Below are 18,613 nucleotides of genomic sequence, written 5' to 3' on the forward strand. Positions count from 1 at the left end.
TGATAAAAAAATACATAAACTATTCTGTAAATTCTGGATATGGATACGAGTTTGATGGTGATAAACCTATGAAATTCAAAAAATTTCATTTGTAGATACTTTCAGATTTATGGCTTCATCCATTGAGAAATTTTGAGAAAATGCCATTTCAAAGACACAAACCATTTTATACAAAATGGTAAAATAGTGAATAAAATACTAGAAAGACAACCAAATGACGAAGATGAAATATTCCAAATTCTTTCAAGAAAGGGCGAATTTCCCTACGAATTTATTGATAATATTTAAAACCTTTATCATACAGAAAAACTGAAAATTCAAGATGTTAACTAATCTTTGACACTTGAGAGCGTTTCCGAGAAAGATTATCAACATTACTTGAATATGTGGAACGCAGTTGATATCATTGTGAAATAAAGGGCGAATTTCAATTCTACTTTTATGACTTTGATTATGCAGTGACAGCATAAAACACAATATTCTTTCAAAATCTATTAAAATTGAAATTGAAAACGCGACTCTAGAACTTAAACAGATTGCTACAAATTAAATTTTGAAGGGGTACTATAGGATTGCTACAAAAATGCAGATCTTCTTTCATTTTACATGTAGGATATCAAATGTATTTCGTAGCCCAGGTTTATTAATTAATGTGTTGATTAATAGACAATCAAGAAATTATTGTTACATATCAACGTTTCCAGATTTTTTGTTGCAGATCTGTGAGGGATGACTTCTAGAGACCAAGCACTTTGCAAGCGGAATGTTTTGTCTATGGATCTACATATGTGAACAAGCCTTCTTGAAAATTGACTGTTGTGAAATCCAAGTGCATACGTGTATAGAACAAACCTTTCTGATGAACACGTAGGCCTACATTCTATTTTGGTGGTGAAGGTATCAAAGTTCGAGCCAAGATGGAAAATATTTCGCTCGTTAATCGGTTTCCGCTGCAAAAATATGTTTTGGAGTTTAAAGCAAACATTTTCCCAAAGCCCATTAAACACTATTTCTGAAGACATTGTGGGTAAATAAATATGTTTTATGATACTACGAGAAGTGGTAGGAGTTCGGAGCAGTATTTGTAATATCTTATGATCAAACCCTAACACAAACGGTTCAAGATAAGAATATGGACTTTTTCAGGTGAAAGATGACTGGAATGAATGACATAAATTTATTTATAATTTCCTTAAGAAACATTATTAAAAACTTGTCATTTTCTTAAATTGTATTTATTTGTTTTGTAATATACCCAAGTCAAAAATATATCACTCCCTACAGCTATAACTAGTGTACAAACAGTAAAAATGTTTACAATTTTCAGCTTTTTTATTTGGGTCTTAATAAACAATTGCCTAAATTACCCACTTTAAATGCCTGTAATTCCTCGTGGAGTACTCAAATAATATTCTATTGTTTCTATCTTCAAGAAAATTATTTTAAAGGCCTATGAATTTGAAATGAGCAAATATTTTCTTGGCCAAAAATTGATTACGCCGCCTTAATCACAGCTACATAAAAGCACCTCGCGTATAAGTCCATAATCCCACACACCTAGCATAATTAATTGCAGTGAAAGACGTGCGTTTCCCAGTAATCAACTGGGAGCAGAGAAACCGTTGCTACAGCGATAAAACTAACAAGAGCTGCAATGGACGAAGACGGGTAGGCTGCAGTAATTGCTCCGCGAAGTTTATGAGTGCCACAACTTTCTCCGGTTCCGGTGCACGGACGCCCGGACAGCTGTCTGCAGAACACCTACGCCGGGATGAATCATGTGATGTGATTTTCATGTTCATCATTTATATACATCTCACTCCATGATTTCAAAAAACTGTTTTGATGATGTATAACGAGAGTGTTAACGAATTCAATAACTAAGGCATCATTTGTGTATGCTTGTGGTACACGATGGTTAATTCCGCATAAAGGCATAGATTTATCTCGAGAAGATGGTGACAGTGATATGCAACATTTCACCCTTTAGAGTTACGGGCTGTGAGGTTCCGTGAAATCTCTTGGATTATACCACCCCATGAAATCTTTTAAGATGATTACAGCTAAGCCAAACAATGGGAGCGAGGTCTATATCATATTTGCATACTTGTATGCTCGACTGTTCAAATATATATCGTGAGAGGGTAGTATGGTGTGAGTGATTTGCAGAAAGTAATAAAATTACTATCAACAAAACTGTAAAAAGATACAATAACCTTCTATGGAGTATAGTTTAGTTTTATTTGCGCTTAGTTTGAAGGGGAGGTGGTGATAAAAGTTGAGTTAAAACACCGGCTCGGAAACTTAACTGTACAACTGAAACTCGCTTCACCAGACCTTTCATGAAATGAGTACTAAGTTGAACAAATAGGTGGTAAAATTCTGTTAACTGACCAAATAACCGAAGTGTTTCTATGATACTTTAAATTCTCGAATATATGATACTTTAATAGTAATCAAACGAAGAAAAATAGTCATTATTTGTTTGAACAAGATTTGAAAGTATTTCTAGTTTTCGAGAGGTCTGGCATGAACGCTGGAATTCGTCTTTGGTGTTGACACACACTGATGGCGATGGCAAAAAGTCCCTTGAAATAGTGTATATCACGTAACATTATAACATTTTAAAATGTCTGATCACAAATACCTGAGAGACCTATCAAATATTAATATTATAAACTCATCCTAAATAATATTATGCGAAAGTGAGTTTTTTTGTTACGCTTTCAGACATAAACTATTCAACCGATTGTACTGAAATTGAACATGGACATTCTTAGGGTCTCTGGTTAACATATAGGCATATTTTCATTTCGAAAGTCGATCCTGGCTACGCCCGACTGATCTCTAGAGTTTCAACAATCCCATCTCGGTCTCTAAAGTTGCATTACAGCAAACAAGTATTATATACAAACAAACTAATATTAATTGGAAGAGCCTGTTAAATGTAATCAATTGTTTGTGTAAACATTGTTTCATGACAGCACAACCATATGTTTATTTAATTTAATCACTATTTTCAATGTTTTCGCATTTATATTGTGAAAGCCTAGAGTAAGCTATCAAATAACAATACTTGTTATTTCAAAATTTTCTACAACCGCTGTTGAGCACAGAATAAAAACATGTTCAGATAAAAAAATTAAAAGTTTTAGGAAAAATATTCCAAGGAAAAATCAACTACGGAACAAAAAATACTAAGGCAGGAATAAATTAAAATACACTTTTTGGCAAGGTTTCTGATTGTGGCAACAAAGCAAACTCACAATTGCACATACAGGAGCAAAACCTACGATATTGCGTGTGGATCCTCGGTTAACTGATAATATTAAATAAAGAAATATACCTTTAACACAAGACTGTAACTCTATTATTTAATTTTTTAACATATCACCTACAACAATTATATGATAAACATAAAATTACTTTTTCAGAGTATATATATTATATAATACATAACAGAAGAAAAAGACTTCACAAAAATCCTTTAATATTTCGACTATATTGTCGTTTTCAAAAAGGTACAAAAAGTGTATATAATCTAAGAATTAAAAGTAAACATATAAATTTTTAGAATCAGCTGAAATGTTCTATTATAAACTCCTTGGTATATTATACTAAAAAGGGCTTTATATTAAAATTAAAATTTAGATTAATAATATAAAAAGGCGTTCTAACAGCTTAAATATTAAATTAAATATTAACAATTTCGACGATACCGATATTACAAGTAGCACAACTAATAAAACATATCAAATTTCAAAAAACATTAACTGTAAATCGAATAATGTAATCTATCAGTTGTCTTGCAAATGTTGTCCCAAGGACTATATTGGTTTAACGACAAATCCCTTACATATTACGATGAATAACCATCGGTCTTCATCCAACAGAAAAGACGACAAATTGGTATCGCAACATGCATTGGCTCATAACGACATATTTAATACTTGTTACACATTAAAAGGGATTTGTAAAGTACCAGAAGATTCTTCCAAAATTCAATTAGAAAATTTAGAACAAGCATATCAATTAGTCACTAAGTCAAAATTACCTTTTGGATTAAATAAGAAACGATCTGTTAAAATAGTCTAAATTAATCTAGCAAATCTAAAACAATGTATTTTCTATATTTAAATTCATTAATTTTATTTATTTTTTATGAATGTGCAACTACAAAACTACAAAATTGTTAATATTTAATTTAATTTTAAGCTGTTAGAACGCCTTTTTATATTATTAATCTAAATTTTAATTTTAATATAAAGCCCTTTTTAGTAAAATATACCAAGGAGTTTATAATAGAACATTTCAGCTGATTCTAAAAATTTATATGTTTACTTTAAATTCTTAGATTATATACACTTTTTGTACCTTTTTGAAAACGACAATATAGTCGAAATATTAAAGGATTTTGTGAAGTATTTTTCTTCTATTGTTTAAAGATGCCTCTGAGCATTTATTTTCATTTTATATATAAAAATGAAAATAAATAAATGAATGTATATATATTTATATAGCAGGTAAGGTGATACCAGATATTAAGTTCAATAGAAGGCACAGCAGAAGAGAAATGACTCAACGTGATGTGATTTTTCCTTAAGAGGTAAGGTAATATCAATATCAGCCACCAACCGCGATCAGGTGGCTTTCAAATAATGTTACAAAACGAAGTTCTCTATTTGTTTACACCAACATAAGGTTATATTGTAAAGAAGAGAATTAATACAACAAGACGTATTGTTTTATAACCACGAGTTTTCTTGCTTAATATGATAAATAAAACACAATCAGATTTAGTTCTATCTAAATTATAATTGTAAACAAATTTATTTTTAATTTGCTACAAAATTGTATTTATTTTAAAGTAATATTAAAACACTTAGTTAGTTTTTAAATAAATAATTTGGTAATTTTACCTAATGTCTAGTAAAAGGACCCAAGTGTCAAATCACGGAACTAATCAGAGCGAATCACCTGGTGGCCATTATGGGAACTAATACGACATTCTAGCTACAGGGAGAATTAATGTGAGTCACGCGATGTATCTGTTTAAAATAAAATTTAGTTATAAGTATGGACTGGGTGTACTATCTTTCATGAATGATTACATAGTTACTACACCGCCATAACCATATGTTGGGACAATAATAATAACAGTCACATTTGCCATGGCGTAAACCACAATAACTACATTATTGTATAAAATACACCAATAATGTTATAATAAATACAATTAAGTATTAAATGTTACTGCTAAAGCTTCTTATGAAGAAAAATCTTGGTTTTGAATATTATTTCCGTTGTCATAATAGGGCTTTTGTTTTTATTATCAATCATCTTTAAGAATTTCCATCCCAACGTGGCTGGCTTACAATATCGTCGTATTCTAAGAAGTCACTATACAAATTTAACACAGATTCGTGAGCGTTTATCGCTAGTCATGTTCAATATTGCATCTTTCTTGTTCTAACGTTTCATAACGAGTTAGAGTACGATGATAGATTATACTTATATAAAGTTCTCCACGATATCGCTGGAGTACTCAGCCTTCCATGTCTTGCCGAGTAAAACGTAATATATCACTACACTGTGAGGCATAAACTTTTTGACTGTGGATCTTTTTTTCTCTAATTGTTACCTCTAGGCTAGTTGGCATCGGGAAATCCCATGACGCCTCAATGTACTTTTTTTGTTTATTGACGTAGGAGTCTTGTAAGGATCTCGCTAAGGGTCAATCACGCTTCCTAGGTTGAAGCACCTTATCCAGGTTACATTTAAGTTACCAATATGCAGAGAGTTACTTTGTTTTAAATAAATTTCTTAATTAAGCTAAAACATTGAAGTAATTCTTTAAAAATCTCTAAATTGTTTGACTGGAGAATTTTAGTTGTCAAGTAGATATCAGCAGACTGGTGTTTCTGCAGTTCTGCAGTAACTTCACCAGACTTACCAGTTGCAAGTCCGTTATATTTATACCGATGCGTTTGACTCGGACAGTTTCACTGATAGTGCTGTAAAACAGATTCTTAGCAATCATTAACAATGTGGAAATAATGTATGAAATTGTTACGATGTTAAAGTATGGCAGTATAGAAAAAAGATAAAGATTTAGCGTCAGCGAACTGAAGTCGACCGGAGATGGACATATATGTGCCATATACCAAATATTAAGCTGTATAAATACATACAATTATGAAATTCGACTGAATCGTACAGTTCATTCTCTCAAAACAGCCTTTCGCCTAAATGCGAATGTAGCTCAGCTCACTTCAGATATTCCTTTTTCTTGCTATTCAAAAATATGTTGTAATGCTAATAGAAAGAACGAGCCTTAGTAATAATGAAATGAAAGTCTGTTTATCAACAGATTTGCAGCATAGTAAAACACTGATGACAAGATGGACGCCTTAACTATGGGGTTCATGTAAAGCTTCACGTTAAACCCATACACTATTACACAGTTCAATAATTGACAACTCTTACAGTTGTTTGACAACGTTAGTGCATAACCATATTGTATTCCCGAATTTCGCACTAATTTAAACGTGTATTTAAACATTTAGATAAATGCGTTTCTCAAAAACCTTTACATTATATATAGGTATTAAAACAGTTTTTAAAAAAGCAAATTTTCATTATATCCTCTACTGAAGCCCGGAAGTACGCTTATTTTATCTAAGTGCAGCAACATAGTCCTGTACTAGAAGAATATATTTCAAAGGCAGGAATATGAATTAATAAGAATATGATAGTTTAACAAGTTTGATGATAGATACTTAGTAAGATAATAAATACTTTAAAAATTTAGGAGGATATCAATTTTCTCTCGTAATTAACAGTGCTAACATAGATTGTAAAAACTGTGTGTGCTTTATCTACTTAATGAAGCTACATATTTGTATTATTTTGGGAACTATTCTTATTCTTGGATATGTCTAAGTATAAGAGGTAATGTGTTAAATCAAATCTATCAGGGCAGACTTCTGTATCCTCGGGCTCATGTAGTGTACGATTTAATACTTATTAAATGTTGTAGTTTGTTTCTAAGGGTTGCCACTGGGCACCGATTGAGCGACCCGACTGTCGCTTTGCCAGCAGTTTTCTAGTCTCTGCGAATCCGCTGGCCAACTTCGTGTCGGTATCAGCATGGAGGTGAACGTCTTTATGGTATACTTGGAATAGTTTATTTTAGTTTCAAGGATTTTTGAGAATTCATGTTAATTTTTTTCTGGAGATCGATAATGAGTGTCCCTCTCCTCGCGAGTTGTATCGTAGAAAGAGTTGTTAAACGCGCAAACTAACAAAATGAGATCTTCAATCTTTCTCAATAAAATGTATGTAACTTACATTCTGCTCATTTTCGTACATCGTTTTCACATAAATACTTTTATGTGCTACCGATATCGCTGCACTTTGTATTGCGTATATGCAGTGTTTTAGAATTGAACACGCTATTTTTAAATTAAATCACTAAAATATGTAGATTTTATATATAGATTTTTTATATATTTCCTGGATATGGCAGGAAACTTTATTCAGTTTTAAAATCCCACAATCTTGGCAATTAACTCTGTAGTCGCCTGCCTTGCAATCTTCATGCAGTCTCGGAATAGCTAAATTATATTAATAAATTAACAAACTTAAAACGTGAATTATAATTTTCTCTTAGTTTAAACCAAACATAAAACAATTACTAACGTTGGCCAAGTGTTATATTCCAACAACTATTCCTGTGTTCAATAATATGGCTAACCAACATGATGCACAATTTTTTGATTATTGTTGAAACTTAATAGTATTATGATAGAATTTATTATTTTTTTAATTTTGTTATTACACTTTTTATAAACATTAACGAACTTTATATGAACACAGTAATGTAATAAAAAACAGGCGATTGGCTATTTTCTTTCGCAACTCTATTTTAGAACTTGAAACACCCGTTGTTCGAGTCGGCAGTGTGAGGTAAACGGACAGTAGGTCCAAGTCGTAAAACTGTCTGGGGAGGACACTGGGTTCACGGTTTCGGCCTGGGACCCACTATCCGACTCAAGCGTTTGTTTTGACGATGGGTTACCACGGGATCGTACTCACACTATAGTACCTGGACGAGTGTTTCTAGATCTAGAGTTGTGACAGAAAATAATAATAATCAAATGCCTGCTATACGAGTATCTATGGGCTATTGGTTACTGTACAGAAATTAATATACAATAAATAAATAGTAAAATTATTAATTATCAATGCTAAGACTGTTTTAAAATTACTTTTACTTCAATACAAGGAAGGAGTACGTCATACCATTCATCGCATAACAAGCTTCGCTGTGTCGCATGCAAAATTTCAAATATATAGCTCATTTCATTCTTGAAACGCAATGCGCTCAACTAGTCATATAGATAATCATACAAAATACAAGTGTTTTAATCCTGTAGACAAAAGAGAAATTGTACTAGGTTACTGAGTAATGGGCTTCAATAAGCTCTGCCAAATTTATTGGATGAACATCCACTGACATACACTCACGCTTGTCTATGTAGAAATAAAGTTTCGTGGAAAATCTCAAGTCAGTTCGTTCTTGAAATGTGCGGACAGGCAAAGAGAAATGCAATTTTTCCTGCCTCTTGGGTGATATGCTTCGCTAACACTCAGCCAACTATACCGGCATTATCATATCAATATATTATTATCATGTACATACCTTTATCCGTTATGGAACACGTTATATACTTTCTACAAATAAGTAATGTAGAATTATTAAACTTAAGCTCTTCCACGATGGAAAAAATGTACATTAATTTCTAACCTAACTAACCCATTTCATGAATAAATTAACAGTTCTTGTTGCTATATCGAGAAATAGTCAAATTTTCAACTAAAGTTTCGTATTAATATAACAAAAATTATAACATAAGTATTAGGTTTTTAAAACGTAACTTGATAGTTGCTACAAAACTATTGAGAATTAAAAATAGTTTTTAGCCACGAAAACACTAAGCTCTGTAATCTACGATTTTGTGTTCAATTTTATTGAGTATGGATTGGTTGCTATTTTTTGCAAGCCGGATTTGAAATAGTTTATGCATATAAGATTTTTAATTTTGACGTGACAACGTCTTAAATTAGGTTGCGGCTCGGAGTCACTCATGAAAAAGTGTAACGCCCGGTAACGTTACGATGCCCGTCCAGTGGGTCCGCCGCACGGGATCCGCACGGGATAAAGCAGATAACTGTGGGTCCGCCGCACGGGATAAAGCAGATAACTATGTTTATTCGTGAAAATGTGGAGTGCTTAGATTCGTCATTTACAACAATAAAGGTAAATAATTGTACACTGATATTTCATTATCGTAAACTATGATTGATTGATTAATTGTTAGATTGACACAAAAGTTGAGAAACTGAGTTTATAGGTTATGTCATACTATTGACAAATGTTGATAGTGTTAAGTAAATTATTAGTTTAAATCACTCTGCAATCAATCGTAATTCATTCGATTGAGAAGAAACAGCGCGTATTGCTAGTCAAACATTTAAAATAACAAATTATAACCTCTAACCTGTCATAACAGTGCGACCAAACAAACGAACTAAACCGACCAATCACCACGCGCGGAGTTAGAATTTAACTGTGTTTAGCAAGAATTTCAAATTCCAATTTTAGTAAATGTTTTATTCAACTTTACCATTTACAATAACAAATTTTAATTAATTTCAAATTATGTACAATGTTTTAGTAAACAAAATATATTTCTATAGTTAAAATTTGTGCAATTCTTATTTTCATTCAATTCCTTGTTCCTATTGTGCAATTTAATAATATTCATATCAATAAATATTCTACCGAGAAAAAGACGTTGTCACGTAAAATCTTCGCCCGTAAAACCGACTTTACAGGCAACCATAATGTTTTTTATTACGTGTTTTATACAAATTTATATTAAACATTCAGAGTTTTATTTTATGTTTTCAAAATCTTGAATTTTATCGTGCGACGTTCAACGTTTACAATGCAATAACGTTAGGATTCAAGATACTTAGGTCATTTTGTTTATATTCTGTTTCAAACGTGCTATTTCACTTCATAACATATGTCTTATTTCTGAATTGTAAAAATGAGTTTTAGAAGTGTTTTATAAACTAATAAGCAAGTACATTTTCTATGTAAACGCTTTATTTTGACTTCCCTTATTATTATAAATGAATTTACTTTAAGGAGCAATATAAAAGAGAGCATAACATTTCACTTAGGCATCGTTAACTGAAAAATAATGCCATAATACCTTTACATATTGTGCTTCTAACTCATAATATAATAATACATATTTCAAATTCTATTGTAATATATGTAATTAGTTTTCCATAATAATATATTTACATGGACTGATATAACTTTTTATGGGTTACAACTTAAGATTCGATCAGAATAAAAAATGTAACCGTAGCAAAATTGTGTTTATCAAATTACATAGCAACTCATGGAGAATGTATATATATATATATATATATATATATATATATATATATATATATATATATATAAATGTACTAAATTTTCACTCTGAATAAGGATATAAAATTTACTGCAGTGCTATCGTTCAAATCTCTAGCACTAGAACAGTAATAAATTACACAAAAATGTAATATAAATACACAACTTTGGGATTTTATGATTATTTTAATAAATGTTAGTAGTGTTATTTGTTGACTTACCTTGACTTTGTACAATTGGCCATAATACACATGTAACAATTTGTATAAATTACGATATCGCTCAATACAAATATCCGGTAGAAAATGCTTTCTCTTCCGAATTAACTGTAAGTCAAAGGTTAACTTCAATTTTAGGTTAATTTATTGTTACTCTAAACTTTAAAGTTCATTCGCAAATCATAAACGTAGTAAAAATAGTTTGTTTCTTTCACGAGATCATTATTAGTTTTCAAAACTTTTTGAAAAATTGTCGATACTCGGGTTTGTTATTTTAATAAAACATAGGAATAGTTTTTAGCATAAATAATTCAACAATATCTCAAATTGTACTATATTTCTATTACAAATTTAATTTGTATTATCATTTAACTCCTGATAGTCCTATAGTACTCGTATATACTCGTACCCGTTTTATACAAACTAAATAGTCTATATCTCTGTTTACAAATAAGTTTGGTACATTTTTTGTTTATAAGCCAAGTACAACTTTAAGATATATTGGTTCGTAAAGTTATCTATTAAATCAAATCAAATAAAGTTATGAATTAAAATTAATTTAATACAAACACAAGTGTTACATATTAGATATGAACTAAATGGTTGTTTTGGTTCTTGACAAAAACTCGCATATACAGTATTATACCAAGACAAGAACAAGAATGGGAATAATTAATACAAACTTACTTTAGATTTATATTATTAATTAGCATAATTACTTATTTCTCAGATAGTAATACAATGCTGTATGGAGAATTAGTAATCAACTTCATTGTGATAACTTACTAACTGATTTATTACCTCAGCAGTAAGCTGTGCGAATATACTGCAAGCACCACTATAATGAGTTCAGATATAAAAATTAATGCACGGCCAGGTCATTTTCGGAAAGTAGGATATTGGTAGTCCACGGGAGTCGGCGTGGACTTACTGTCCGACTCACAGTTTCTTTAGAGGGAGGGTTGGCAGGTGCTTATAATCACACTGCGATTGAAGGACTTACGGAGCAGGTAAGAAAAATAGCCCCGATAGTTTTAGGCAGCGTGGCATAACAATTTTGACGGTGGTTTCTGTGGCCGAGTGCCATGCATTTTTTGATAAATCAAACAGTCTATAAGCAATATCGATTCTATTCTATACAATCCAAACGCTCTGTAATACAAATTTTGGGCTTTTTATTATTTTTTGTAAAATGCACTGTAATTAAAATTAATTCTAGATTTCAAATATTTTCGGTGTTCGATGTTGTAGCAGAAAAATATTTTTAAAACATTTCATTTGTATTCATCGGTGGCCCCTCTGCTATAACAACTATAACAATTTTTCGATTGCTATTTGAAGCATACTATTGCGCAATATAAATGCGTAACACATATGTTTTCTACCTAATACTCAAAACAATTGTTTATTAAAGCATAAAATATTTTACTTTTCTTGACTTTGATCACAGAGTAATTCCAAAGAAATAGAATCGCGCGTTTTGTAACATTTGAAGCTAAAATATAGCCCGATATTAATTAGTCCATTTCGTTACTTTATGAACTTAAATTATTTTATTTAATGTTCCCTTCTTTTAGAGTTATTATTGCCAAAAAGTATATTTAGTGTCTTCCTCGTCTACTGTCTGAAAACAAAAGTTTTCTTATCTCGATCTGTTTGGTCCGTATGCCGGCCCAGTCAACGTGTGAAAACAGTCAACAGGAAAAGCAAATCTTACTTACGGCAGAGGCTTTCCTTCATTAAACATTTTCCTGCAGAAAAATCCAACTAAGCAGATTCTAACTTTACACGTGTATTTGTTATTACGTATATGTAATGATGTCTGATACTATAATATTGGCGTGCACATCAAGTTTATCTGATTCTATGGCTATTAAAACTTCACGATAACACTACATCTCTCCGCCACGTCTATTTTAAGAACCTTATGTACTTCGGCCCGATGAGTCACGTGCTGCTGTATCTTGTGTACATTTACCTCAGTTCTCCAGGGTACACTGATGTAACAGCACCTCGCAGGCTCCGACCAACGATTAAATTTCATCAGGGACAGAACCCTCTCAGTGAAGTAGTTTTTGTTCATTTACAGGTAATCTCATTTTTCGCATATCGTTAAAAACACATCGCCTTTCATCGTTGATGTTCACCTGATTCACCTTACAATAAGTTCTATTTCATCCATCATTGAATTAAACAGGATATATCGAAGACCAGCGCTCAATCCCACAACTGGGAAACACACTCTAGGCAAGACGCGCAGGTAGCACAAATACTACTAATCTATCGTGCTCTTTTCGAACAATATTGACGGTATAGGTTTAAATAGATAATTGATTCTGTCTCTAATGAAATCTTTCAATACCAAGTTGTCTAACTTTTGTCATAATATCCAAGTAGTTTCATCCATAAAAACTTTTTACAGTGTCCTTGTGCATTAAGTATTAGCACTATGTTTGGTGGAAATTAGCTATTGAAGTAGTTCAAGCTTTAAGAATGGGGCGTGAAGTTTTAGTTATACTCAATTTTACCACCTCTATATGAAAATCATCTTAACAATTATTTGTAATCGTCAGTATTACAAAAAATACTATAGTATAACGATGAAAAGTCCGCCCTTTATATGTTATAACATTTGAGCGGTCATAAATGGAACCTAATGGAATCTATGGAAATGCTTCTACGTCGACGAAAACACATTTTAGGATATTCAAAATTGCTCAAGTTTTCCATGGGAGTTATCCTGTGAGTCCTAGTGTGATTCACAGTGGCCTCACCCCGTGACCATGCGACATCTGCAGATCGCCACTGTGCCTCGCCGAACACACCCCCCCCCACCCCCAAATACCATCGCAAATGAGGTCTCCTCTACTGTCAGTTTGGTCGCCTTTTCACCAACAGGGAATCAGTGGTGACGGCTCTCCGGGATGTTCGACCACCGACGAGCGTCGGTATAAGCTGCACTCGCACAGTCAGAACGCCGCGCTCAAGAAAGAATAGGAAAAGCTTCGGGTGAATATATAGGCTGTGCTCGACCAGCCTACTCGATCCACTCGGATCAGTGGCTTCTGCAGTATAAAGAAGAAATGTTCCTGCACCCATCCACCAAGACTCCTCGAATTACGAACCACAAGGAAGAGATCAAACGTGCACTAGACTACCTGGAAATGGCACAGAGATAATTAAGGAGCTTGGAAAAATATTAGCTCACCTTAAACGACCGTGTGGGTTATGCACTATTCTCAAAGAAGTCAGCGCACATGATCTAAAGCCTAAGGTACCTAGAAACTGAGAACCATCCGTAACAAATGAAAGGATGTTCTAAGCTATTACCGCGCGCCGGCCAGCCTCCCTTACTCGCTTACACATGTACACAACAGATCCCAGGTGACATCTCATTAAGACTCTAGTCAGACGGAAGTAGGGCTTTTTACCATTGTATAGATAGAAAATATGAAAATAAAAACAAAAAATAAAGCTACAAGCAGAAGAAATATATTAACAAATCAGGCAACAGAAATACCTATCTGTGTACTCCATTCCTAATGGATATTGTGATGGGAGAAAGCCTCGTCCGTTGTCTGGTGGAGCTTGAAAAGAAGAGAGTACGGGCAGGCACTCGTATATAAAGTACGAAAATTGACAGCACATAAAACGAGGTCTGTGCGTGCTGCCCAGTCCCAATCTAGATGTGTAAAAATATTACTAAAATAACAAATGCTATTTAAATACATTAAATTACAAGTTAAATTATGATTAATGTTTCATCACATTAAATATTAATCCTTGATTTTAGTCATAAATTGTATAAAAGCAAGTAATTGTATTATTGCAACAAGTGTTTGAATAAAACATGTTAAGTTAACACAAAAAATAAAAATCGATACATAAATTACAAAATTTTGGGAATACGATGTTGCTTAGACGTTTTATATAATTGGAAGTAGTTAACTAGTTAAGTAGAGTAATATTTAGTAGTAATAAGTGAGGGTGAGGATAAACTCAACATTGGCCGATCATTTGAAACCAGGAGGATCCAGTGACCTCACAGAGTTGTTATCACAGAGGGCAAGTGTCTGCACAGCGTGTTGGTGAATAGTAGGCATTGGTAAGGTTAAAAGACAATTTAATGATAAGGATCCGCAAGCTATCACTCACAGCGTTCCTGGTCAGGTAACTATGAGCGATAGGGGTAAGGGCGGCATCTTTACGAGAGTACGTGTAGTTCGAAGATATCACAACCATCTTATTCCTTTTGCACCAATGTCTAAAACTTTAAAGGTTATCTTTAGTTTTCTAGAAAATTTCTTACACGTTTCTGAATATAGAAACATAACGTAGTCACAGACATTTCACCTTCAAATTAACCCTCCATCGGGCGCTAAACGGAGTTTTCCTCCGTGTATGTTTTATTATTAAAAATAGTACTACTTTTCTGATGTCGGCAGTCGTTTCCCGCAGTGTACTTCACGAGCATCTTTCGGGGAAACGAAACAATAGCCTCCCGCTTTTATTTATCAAAATGTGTCAGTATGAGGTCTACTTCCGTGCGTGACTGGACGATTCCTCCGTGAGCGCCCGATGGTGTGTTTGTAGTGCTTGGACGAAATCACTGTGAGCGCCTTATTGTGTTTAGTTTTTATGTTGTAATAATCCGTGTGCGCCTAAATGTGTGACCTGTGATGGTTTCTTTTTAAATTTTACTATATATTTTATTTGAATTTTGTGAAATGGAGAATGAAGACGAGAGACTTGTTAGTACAGTACCAGTGTGCTAGGGAACATTTCAGTAATGATTATGGAGTGAACATTGTCGCTATAACAACCAGAAGGAAAATGTTTTGAAATTTTGTGCAGTGTGTAAAAAAATTTTTAGTAAAGAATAAATTTTTATTTCAGAGCAATAATTGACATTACAATTGTATAATACCTCAAGAATTGAAGTAAGTTGTTTTTGTAAGAAGTTAAAAACTAAGTTAATTCCCATACATATTTACAGAAGGTTAAACATTTTTACAATTAATTGCATTATTCCTTAAAATTAATCATGTTGTTATTATACAATAACATTTTTTAAGATTTTGAATTTCTTATTTGGAAAATTCATTACATAAGAGTGTAATTTTTATTAAATTTCTAAAAATGAATATATTACATTGTAATTAAATCAGTATGAATATTTAAACAAATAAAAACAGTTTAAACGATTATGATATCCATTATTCGCCAACCTGGAGGAAACCTCCGTGAGCGCCTGATGGTGTTTCTAATTTTAAGCGCCCGATGGAGGGTTAATTATTGAGGTGTGCCTGGGGCACACCAGCTTTGACAGCTGGACAGAAACAGATGCACTAAAATGGTTCGAAGTATTTCCTCTAATTCCAATTGATTCTATTTCAATAACAGGACGCAATGGTCAACTAAACTATTGTATTCATCATTATATTAACATTACTCTAGTAATAGAATAAAATGTTACCCCTGTGTTAGAATCTCACTGCACTTTATGTAAGCAGCCCTCACCAGTCTCATTTTAAGATTCCCTTGAATGGTATGAATTATTATCTCATTTTTAAAACAAATGATTCTATGACTAAGCAAAATGTCATTACTTATCTTCAAAGTCCTCCCCCCCCCTTGTGGTAATTCTCCCCCATGGAGTACGCACATCCCTAGTTCCAATTACAACCAGTCAAACAATTGGATGTCCTACTGACTCTTATTTCCATCAGCAGTAATGCAACAACCACTCACAAATAAATTTATATGGCTGTTCAAGAAAGTCGTTTTTGCTGCAACTCCTTCAGTCACTTTTATTTGTAATCAGTCCTTACAACTAAATCCATCCTCTAAACTAGGTTCCATAATAAGCTTTCCTGCAAAACTACAGGTTTAGAGTCAAATATTCTTTATTCATATAATGTAAGAGGGTATGGTGTCATTTTTCATAACACTAGCAAAAATATCATTATATTGTGTCAAAATGGATAACTCATTCATTAGGAAGTTTTTAGACATTTTACTTGAACTTGCTTTTCACTTGTAATATGTTATCGATTGTAACCTAAGAATACTTACCTGCCAGCTCTGTCTGCAGAAAGTTAATGTTTTGCATAATTAAATAACTCAGTATGATAAAGGTTTAAGCTGAGTATCATGAATTTATCTTAAACCATTCATAATATAATAAAATTATCCAAAAACACATACCCACAGAAAACTTATAAACTAAGCTAGATAGGACTCATATTATGGTGTAACATTTTCAGTTTTAATTTGTGTTCCAAATACATCAAAAATATTTTGCGAATCTATATTTATTAAATAATAATTTGTTGACTTCTTTAAAATCTTTACCAATTCATTCAAAACAAAAACGCATAAATGTCCACAAATTGGTGAATCTTTATAATCTTGAATCTGAGAATCATTATAATAAAGGTTTGATTTTTTTCAAATATTTAATCAATTCTATCAGTGGTTTGTCCTCAATTCTTCCATATGAATCAAACTAATATGCATTCTTATCATTTTTATAATAACAAATCCAATGCGTTCCACTTCCCATAATCGAGTCTAAATTCAGAATTCCACATTCAAATTTCTTAACTTTTTCAGGTAAAGTACCTCTTGTGAAAATTCCTCTAAAATGTTTAATGTTTTTACAGATTTCTTCCAATTCTAAATACTTTAATGGTTTGATTTCAATTATTTTTTTAATGCTTGATTTCACTGTAACATCTTCTAACTCTTTATCTAACCAATTTAAAACATTTCTATAAAATATAACTACAGGAACTATGTATTTTTTTAACAATTAAAGCAGCTTTTCTAACATATTGAACAACATTTTTAACAACTGGAATATCTTCTCTAAAATTGAATAAATCTTTCAATAGTCCACCATTAAGTTCTTTCAACTGTTTATAAGAACATTCTATTGATTCCTTTATTGTTTTTCATGTGTTTTTCTAGTTTATTGTATTGTCTATTTGTTAAAAATATTTGATCTTCACCATTTTTTAGTTGATTTATTTTAAATTGAATACAACAGGTATTTTCTTTTTAAAAGCTGATATTATTTTTTTCTTTCTGAGTTTTGCTGAAATTTACGTTCACAGTTTTTTTTTCTCCATTTATATAGCTAAAATTTCAAGTTCTCTTCGATGCCCATTCCTAATTTTCTCTTAAAAAACATTGCTCCAGCTGTTGGAAGTGCAACAAATCTTTCACCTAAACTAGCATCTTTTGGTAAAAATCGATCCATTGCCTTATCTTGCAAAATTTTGTCTGCAATATGCCTAGAATTTGTGTCTCTATGTTTAGCATAAAATTTATCGTGTTCCATTACACCAGATCCTTCAATTTGATCTTTATTTTCCCAAAATGGTTTAATTAAATTCATATATTTTTTACCTCTACTTGATTTAGATTTCTTAGTAGATGGATCACTATTTTTATATTTTGAATCAGATTTCCATAACATTTCAGTATACTTTTTCAAATCTTCTTCAGAATATAAATCGTCTTTTGGAACATCATTGTCTGTTAATAATCTCCACAATCCTTGAGTTCCTTTATACGTTGTATCTTCAATAATCATATCATTATGTTCAAAATTCACGGGTAAATTTCCAATCATAACACTTTTCTTTTTTCTATCCCAATACAAACCTAATTTATCATCCTTTGCTCTTGGAAGAAATGTTTACCAATTTCACCAATTATTATATTCATTGTTGAAGGACTTATTGGTTCAACTATAGTAGATTCTTCAATAATTCTTGGTCTAAATGGTGTTGAAGATGGTAATTTTGGCAATTCAAATTCTTCTACTTCAGATTCAGTAAAAAAAATATCAGCAAATTTTCATACACCTGGAACTAAATCCATCATATTTCGA

This window comes from Homalodisca vitripennis, chromosome X, assembly GCF_021130785.1.
Source record: "Homalodisca vitripennis isolate AUS2020 chromosome X, UT_GWSS_2.1, whole genome shotgun sequence".
In the NCBI taxonomy this organism is placed as follows: Eukaryota; Metazoa; Arthropoda; class Insecta; order Hemiptera; family Cicadellidae; genus Homalodisca; species Homalodisca vitripennis.